Source organism: Corvus kubaryi, unplaced genomic scaffold (assembly GCF_017639235.1).
Source record: "Corvus kubaryi isolate FWS band 111438036 unplaced genomic scaffold, C.kubaryi_AGA036_p1.0 136, whole genome shotgun sequence".
Lineage (NCBI taxonomy): Eukaryota > Metazoa > Chordata > Aves > Passeriformes > Corvidae > Corvus > Corvus kubaryi.
Window position 1 is genome coordinate 303,566 of NW_024580670.1, and position 8,086 is coordinate 311,651.

The 8,086-nt window shown below is 45.6% G+C and overlaps 1 protein-coding gene across 7 annotated transcripts in view; it reads left to right on the forward strand.

Annotated features, from left to right (window-relative positions):
• TMCC1 (transmembrane and coiled-coil domain family 1) overlaps positions 1-8,086 on the forward strand; it is a 79,092-nt gene that overhangs the window by 55,090 nt on the left and 15,916 nt on the right. The gene's annotated exons all lie outside the window — the stretch shown is intronic.

Consider the following 8,086-nt stretch of genomic DNA (forward strand, 5'->3'; position numbering starts at 1 on the left):
GTAGCTCAGCACTGCCTTTTTTCAGTCTGAGTTAACAGTAAACGGTGTTTACTTCTAACAGTAAACAGGGGATCTTCCCCTCCTCCCCCATTTATTAAATACTGAAGAGAGACAGTGAGGTCTTTGATGCTCTGATCTGCAACACAAAATAGAAGCTATTTCTCTTTGAATTGTTGCAGTTAGCTCTCCCATGCACTGTGGTCCAGTGTTTGAAGAAAAAAGAAATCTGGGGTCCAAACTGTTTTTTTGCCATAGCTGAAGGTTTACCTGGGGTCTGTTACAGTCTGCAGAAGACATGGTTGAGAGGTTGCATAATATTCCTGTTGTGTTTGAAACATGTATGTCTAATGCATTTATTTAATTAACTCACAGATTTTCCCAAAGGAAAATAGTATCTTCTATATGTGTACTTTGTTTCACTGCATTCATTAGTCTTCATAATAAAAGTGACACACAGGTGGTTCTCCGGAGAAATGCCTGTTGCTGAGTTGCAGAGGTACAGACTGTGGTGGTACAGAGCAGTAGGAAAGCCTGGGGGGTTACAGATGTTCCACATCCCGGGTTGATAGAACTGCATGCTTTGCATCTTGACACACCTAACATCAGGCTACTGCATCACCTCTTGAGAGCTGAAGAGAGGAGTAGTAAGCACAGAATACCATGTTCTGTGCTCTCTAGGCCAGGTCAGGGTAGCCTAAGCAGCTTTCCACCGTGTGTTGAGGAGATGCTGCACTGAGGGCTGTCTCTAAATGGAGTTCTCAATGAGGATTCTTGGCTTTTGCAAGAATACTGAAAGCAGCGTAGTGATTTCAGTATTTGCCTAATTCAGTGTTCCCTGTGGATTTCCAGACAGGTGCTCTGTTGCCTGACTCTGCTGGGTGTTCATCATCCCTTGAATGTGTCTTCCTCTCTGATGTCTCATTGCTCAGTGTTCTCTTCCAGGTTTCCGAAGGCACCCGTGCCACGTGCCAGCAGCCCTGAGGAGGGCATGTTCATGGGCTGAAGGGACTGCCCTTGATCATAGTGCTTCTTGTTCTTGACAAGCTGAGTTTGCCACTTGGAGCAACCTTAGAGGTTTAGTTGGTGCTAATGCAGGAGCACTGGCAGCACTTGGGGCAAACATGCTGCTTTTGAACAAAGCAGGAGTCTGAAGCAGCTATACTGCGTACCTGTGACAACTGTGATCTTAGCTGGTACTACATGTGTGTTGTACTAGAAGGGCTTCAAATAAGGAGACAAAATGTTAATAAATACTCTAGGGGAATGACAAAGCAATATATTCACAGGAAGCATGAATCCTGTTGCTTTGAAATACTTAATATTGTATGAACTGTTGATTGGATAAACTTCAAGGAGGAATTTTGGTTATGGTCACATTCTGTGTTGTACCTGCAGAAAATACTGCAGCTAAAAATAAAGAAATGAAGTAAGTGTAGAAGTACAGTTGCTGGAGTCCTTTAGATTAAACACTTGGAGGGATGTGCATATTAAACCTCAGCAGAGAAGCATCCCCTGAAAAAAGGGAGAATCCTTGCTCTCGCACAGGGCTGTTCTGTGCAGAAGGATCACACAGAGGCATTTGTTCTTCCAGACTTCAGACCCAGTTTGTTCCAATGCTTTGCAAGTCAAAGTTAGCTTGCAACCATAAAATTAAACTCTGTTCTTTGCAAATTAATATGTATCATGCAATAATAATCTCTATTCATCAGATAGCAGCTTGAAGCAGAAAAAACCAAAACTGCTTTACTCTCTGGGAAGTGTTAACAGAAATTTTGTCTCTCAGGTAATGAGATGTGACTCAAACACTGGGGAAAATAGGGTGAGATAAATCAGAACCAAACAAAAACCATACATCATTTTACGTAGTCACTTTCTCATACAAGCTTGTATAAACTTGTTTCTTAATCCGCCCTCTTCTGCTGGTTCCTGTACTTAACTTTTGCTCAGCTTTACCTCATTTCCTATCCTTATTGTTGTAACTTCTGGCCTGATTGGCACACCCCCCTTGATTAGAAATCAGAAGCTGCTAAAATAAACATCCATGGATGTTATTTTGGCCATATCTTTTGCTGTGTCATCCCTTATCACCACCTACGAGCTCTTGTGTATAATTCAGTTCTTTCCTATTTTTCCAATCAGATTGTTGTATCCATTCCCTTGAACTTGCCTCACCCTCAGTGTTGCCCTGTTTATTCAATCAACACCGATGATTTTGTGCTTGACTCTGTAGCTTTAGGAAACCATTACTGAATTGGGTCATCAAGCCATACTTTTTTTGTGCTCAAAAATACCTTTTCTCAAGATTTCAGAAGTTTGAGGTCAAGAAGGTGGTGTCTTTGGCAGCAATTCTGTTTCTAAAAGGAATTAAGGGGGCCGTAGACAACCTCTTAAGGGGAATGTTACACTGCATCGTGTCTGTCTGTTCTGTCTCCGGGATGTCAATAAGTACTTGTGGGCCAAGCTGGTGCCTGGTCCTGCATGTCCCATTCCTGCTTGAGGGAATAGCTTGTGCAGTGTTCCTTGCCTCTGGGCTGGTAGGCAGCAGAGATGCACGTGTCTGAACCACAGGTGGGAAAGGTGGAGGTCAGCTTTGTAGCTTCAGCTACCTCTTAACCAGGTAGTAAGTGAAACATTTGCTTCCCAAGAGGCAGGGGGCCCTGGGCAGGTGGAGTCAAGCAGGGGGAACATGTGGAGCCCACTGGGCTCCCCTGCACTGACAGCAAGATGCTGTGGGGGAAGCATCTGTGACCAGCAATTGGCCTGCACTCACAAGAATTTGCTGGAGCTCCCCTGTGGGATGTGTAGTGTTGGTTATTACAGAAGCTGTCTCTGGTACAGCAAGTATGGTACAGCAGCAGGATCTTCCATCATTGCCCCGACACCAGTGAGGGCTGCAGCTGAATACTGGTCTACTTTGGGAAGAATTTCTGCTGCTAACAGCTCTGAGGAAAAGACAGCTGGCTGCTTTAAAGCTAAACTGTTTCTGGCACTTGATGTGGCACATGTAGTCACACCTCCATTTCATATCGAGTTAGGTACAAGGCCATGGGCAAGTCACCCTGCAGCTGGCTTTACCAAATCTCAAATTGTGGTTGAGGGTTTGTTTGTGTGCTTTGTGCCATTGCTTGGGGGATGCTGCTCTTGGCCCCAGTGCCAAGTGAAGCAGTCCCAGGTCACCTTTCCCTCCGGTGGTGTTTCTGCTGTCCACTGTTCAGAGTGGCTTGGGCCTGATGGTGAACCACATTTGGGAAGGTAGTAAGAACATCCCCAAGCACCTTATCATTTGGTTCCCACTGAGCTCTCACCTTGGCTCCAGAGGCAGCTGCTGTCCCCAGGCTGTGCCCGTACAGAGTTAGGCAGGGAGCTGCTTGGCTTGGATGCCCCAAAATAAGGGAAATGCCCAACTGCATGCAGATGTGTGAAATGTTGCTGCTTTGTGGTTGCCCACAGCCCTTCTGTCCAGGGCAGGGACCTGCCCTCTCCCCTCTCTGCAGAGCAGGGCCTATGGGGCTCTGGGTTGGCAGATGTACCATCAGCGCACTCGAGTTGCAGCAATCATCACTCATGACTGTTTAACTACCATGAGTAAGGTGTAAAGCCATTTCCTCTTGGTGTTACAGTGCTGGTTCCCTGCTCAAGCTGTTGTGTGAGGCAGGCAAAGGTATTGTACTGGAATTTTTTCTTGGATATTTTTCAGAGTAATTTTTCATTTTTTGTTTTCTCACTAGTTTTTTTTTTCCCCCATAGCCAGGGTGATCTTCCCACCATTTTGAGGGTTGACCATAGGCAAAGGCTGTATAACTTTCAGAAATCCCCGTTATAATCTAAACAATGAGCTGTGCTGTGAAAAACACACAGCAAGACTTCCTTGAACTGTCCATCTGTTTGTGTGCTTTCCTTAGCCAGGTTTGATTTGGATTTAGATTTAGGAGCACGCTAGAGACAGCTCAGAACAGTTGCTGTCAAGGATGACCATAGGTTTCTGTGGGTGAGTAGCTGGAGCCTGTTAAAAAGCAAAGCTGCTGCAGCTTCCAAGATTCAATTGGTTAGTACAGTTTTGCAGGATAACTGTAGTGTGTCACAAGGAATCACACTGGACCTGTTCTGTTTTTCCATTTTCTTTTTCTTGACGGTCAAGCCAAGGAAGATGTTTTGCAGAGCAGGAGCGTGTATGCACCCTGAGCACTTGCTGAGGGAAGGTGGAAGGTGGATTAGTACATGAAACCACATGTGAGTGGGCAGTTGTCTCTAGGGGTGGTTCAGTGCAGCAGTATTTAGATCTTCTGTCTGTATTTAATGATGAGAGGTGAATGAACAGAAATGTTCTCCCTTACATATGCTGTTACACAGGATTTGCAATCATATAAATATGCAACTGGAAATAAATAGTGATCCATGGCATTGGTGGTATCAGATATGTGGCAGTGTTGCAGCAGACAGATCCAACTTTCTGTTACAGACAGATCCACAAATGTAGGATGTGGAACCTCTGGTCTGGGAGATAGTCAAAAGCTCTCTGGACATGGTCCTGGGCAGCTGGCTCTTAATGACCCTGCCTGAGCAGGGAGTTGGACCAGGGGAACTCCAGAGATCCCTTCCAACTTCAACTGACCTGTGATTCAGCAACAACCTTTAAAAAGCAAAGCGTTAGAAAAACAGACTCTTAACTCTCAATCAGCTGTAGATGATAAAGAGCTTATTACATCACCCAAGTGAGTGAGGCAGGGGGCTTTGTGACACTTTTTTGTTTCCTTTGGAACCTGTGGTAAGTTGTGCCATACACAGTGACTGTGTTGGATCCAGAGGAACAGGACACTGACTGCTCATGGGACAGTGGGGCTGGTGCCACCTTGACCCATGTGTTTCAAGAGTCATGTGCTGCAGGTGGCATGCAGGGAAGTGACTTGTGGCTGTTGATGGCATTTAATCTAATATGTTATGGGTACCTTATAGTAATTTGTGATCTTTAAGTATCTCTTCATTGTACCTGCCAGGAATTCTGTGTGTTTATTCAAATGTGCACTTAGGTGTTTTAATGCAGATCCAATGAAGTGGGGCCAGGGGGGGCTGTTACTCTGCAGATGTGGTCAGGCACAAAGAATGATGGGGGTTTTTTCTCCCTTGTGATTTTTATTTCCGGTAAGGTGTTAATTAGAGATCTTACTTACTAACAAACCAACTGTCTTGTAACTATCATCAGAGATTTTGAGTCTCTGCTCCTCTGCCTGCCTGAGGCTGGAGACCATCTGTCCACCTAGTGCGGAGGCGTTGGCCAAGTCCCCGTGCCCATCCCTGCACCTGCCATGCGCTAATGATGCTGTTAATGAGTGGTGTTTCCAAACAGGAAGTCTAAAACCTATGACTCTATGAGTCTCATAGATTTTCTGCCTGTGTGACTGTATTGTCTTTGGCACAGGGAAAAGGAAGCAAAACAACTTCTGAATGTTTTCATGGTTAGTTTTAGCGGCCAGTCAGGTGTGCAGTCACTGGGAAGGTGATTAACCCAGGCACCTCAGGTGCTCTTAGCTCCCTTCTGGGGCTGTGCAGTCTCACTCTGAGCTCCCCTGTCTCACTTTGCCTTGTATGTGTTTATTTTAAGTAGCACAATTTTCAGTCACACTTGTGAAGCTCCAGTCAAGGGAGGAGGAAGCAGGAGTTGCTCTCTTGCAGCAGGCTTGCTCTGAAAGCTGCTGTTTGTTTATGCCAGCTGTCCTGAGTGTTTAAAAGCAGCAGTCCATCTCCTTGGTGAATGACCGGTATATGCTTTTACTGGAGAAGTTTTAAAAGGGCGAAATACCTTTAAAGGAATTGCTGTGTTTAATCTTCAACAGCACCAAAAAGCAGAATCGTGAGGTGTTTTTTTGGGCCGTGTGCTGCAGAATAGACATTGGAAAGCTTGTACAGGAGGGAAAGCCTGAGAGCATTAACAGTGCTGAGAATTTGGTAAGATCTTGAGAGAGAGAAAGCATAAGGCCCTCACATGATTTCATCTGGTTTGTGGCATAGTGCCAAAGCAGTTCTCAGTGTACCTCCTGGTGGGAGGGCATGCAGCTCCCTTCAATCTGGACTGTCAATATAGTGGAAAACTGTATTGCAAGGGAGATTGACTATTGAATTGTAACCCCTATTCTTATCCAAGCATTGATCATTATAGTATTTAATTTACCAGCATCTTTCCAGGACAGATTGACCATCATCTCAAATTCAGTAGTATGTCATCAGCATTTCCCAGGGACCCAGTTTGTGCTGAGTCTTCCCTTTACAAAGCCTTGTCGATATGGACAAAGTACTTAAATTATCTCTGTTCTGTTCCAGAACTGCACTTTGCACAGCCTTTTCCTTTTAAATTGGAAAGAACTTTTCTGTTATTTCAGAATAATATCCACACAGCTGATAATTATAAAGCAATTATCCCAACATGGTTTATTCTATTACTGCTGTTCTAGTTCATTTTTTACCACAGGTGTAGGGAGATAACCTGGGCAGATTTGCTGAAGTCAACTAACTTTAGAAGGGGGGAAGAGAGAGTTTCTACCAAATTTTTCTCTCACAAAACTTATGTCATGAAAGGAAGAGTATACTACTAGTGTAATTTACAGTAGTTATCCATACACATGCACTAATTAGACTAAACCTGGAGTAAATTAAGCTGATAGAAACTCTTTCCTGCAAAGTAATGTGGAAGCCCCAGTAGTTCTATGACACTGATCTGTGCAGTTCTCAGCTCAGAGCCTGTGGGCTGCAGAAAAACTGGTGATAAGCAGTTGTTTGGTTCTGGGACACCAGGTCAGTCCACACTCACTCACCCTTACCACTGCCTAGAAGAAAATCAATTATGAAAAAGAAAAAATAAGTTCTATCAAATTAATTGGTGAAAGTCTTGTATCAAAACTGTGGATCTTTCTGGTTTTCTTCATCTGCCATTAATACTAAAATGTCCTTGCTCTGGAGGAGGTAGAGATTGTTACGAATGGATTGACAGTGTTCTTTTGAGAAAGCCCTTGGTTTCTCAACAGTTAACAATAATAAGATTGTCTTGGTGTACTGCACAGACACACTGTGCTCTGCTGCTCTTGGGGTGGCAGCTGGTTGGCAGAGCTGGTCTGTGGGTGAGGCACAGACCAGCTGTGCCAGGGGTGCTGGCTGTTGCTCCCAGGCCAGGCATGCTCTTCACAGGCAGGGTGTTTGTGTTCGTTTAGGCCACAGGGAGAAATCTGATCAGACAGCCCTGGAAAAATCTTAATGAAATTACAAATTCCAAGAAGAGGTATCTTTACAAATGTATATTACTTCCAAATGCATGTCCCTACATCTCAGAGACAGCATGTTCTCTGTGCAGTACTGATACCATGCATAGTGTTGGTCCTGCTGATTAATATTAATTCTTAGCACCAATTTTCCATTTATCTATCCAGAGCTCCAGGGTTTCTACAGCTAAACCCTCTTAAGAGAGCAGCTGATATTTCAGGAGTCACAACAGACCAAGAAATTATATTCTATGGTTTCCAGCAGCTGAACTCCTCTAGAAAATGAATCAGTTTCTTTCTCAGGTGTTTGGTTTTCCTGTTGATGGGATAGTGAACAGAGAACCTTAGGGTTATGGGAAGGAGTCTGTCTGATCCCCGGCGCCGGCCAGTATTGCTGCCTGCGGGGTTTTTTGCATTAAACATGGAATGATGAATCGAGAGAGAGGGTACAGTTAACTGTAGCAGCATTTTTTGTTTTGTAAAGCGCATATTCACAAACACGGACGTGGTTCTGTGTCTGGGCAGTAGGTGTGGGTCAGCTGGCAACTGTTCCAGTGGAACGACCCGGGGAGCTGCCGGCCAGTCCCCGCCGAGCCGCGGGAGCGGAGCGTGCGGGCAGCAGTCACGGCAGCTCACGAGCTTCGCGCCGGGACGGGGGCCGCGGGATCCAGAAGACGCGTTCGGTTTAAAACTCATTAATGGAGATTCCCTGCGGGACGCATGTGGCTGAGGCTCCGTGGCTCCCCGGCCCGGAGAGGCCTCCCTGCCGCGAGGGGGCGGACGGGGCCGGGCCGTGCCGGGGCCGGGCCGTGCCGGGGCCGGGCCGTGCCGGGGCCGCG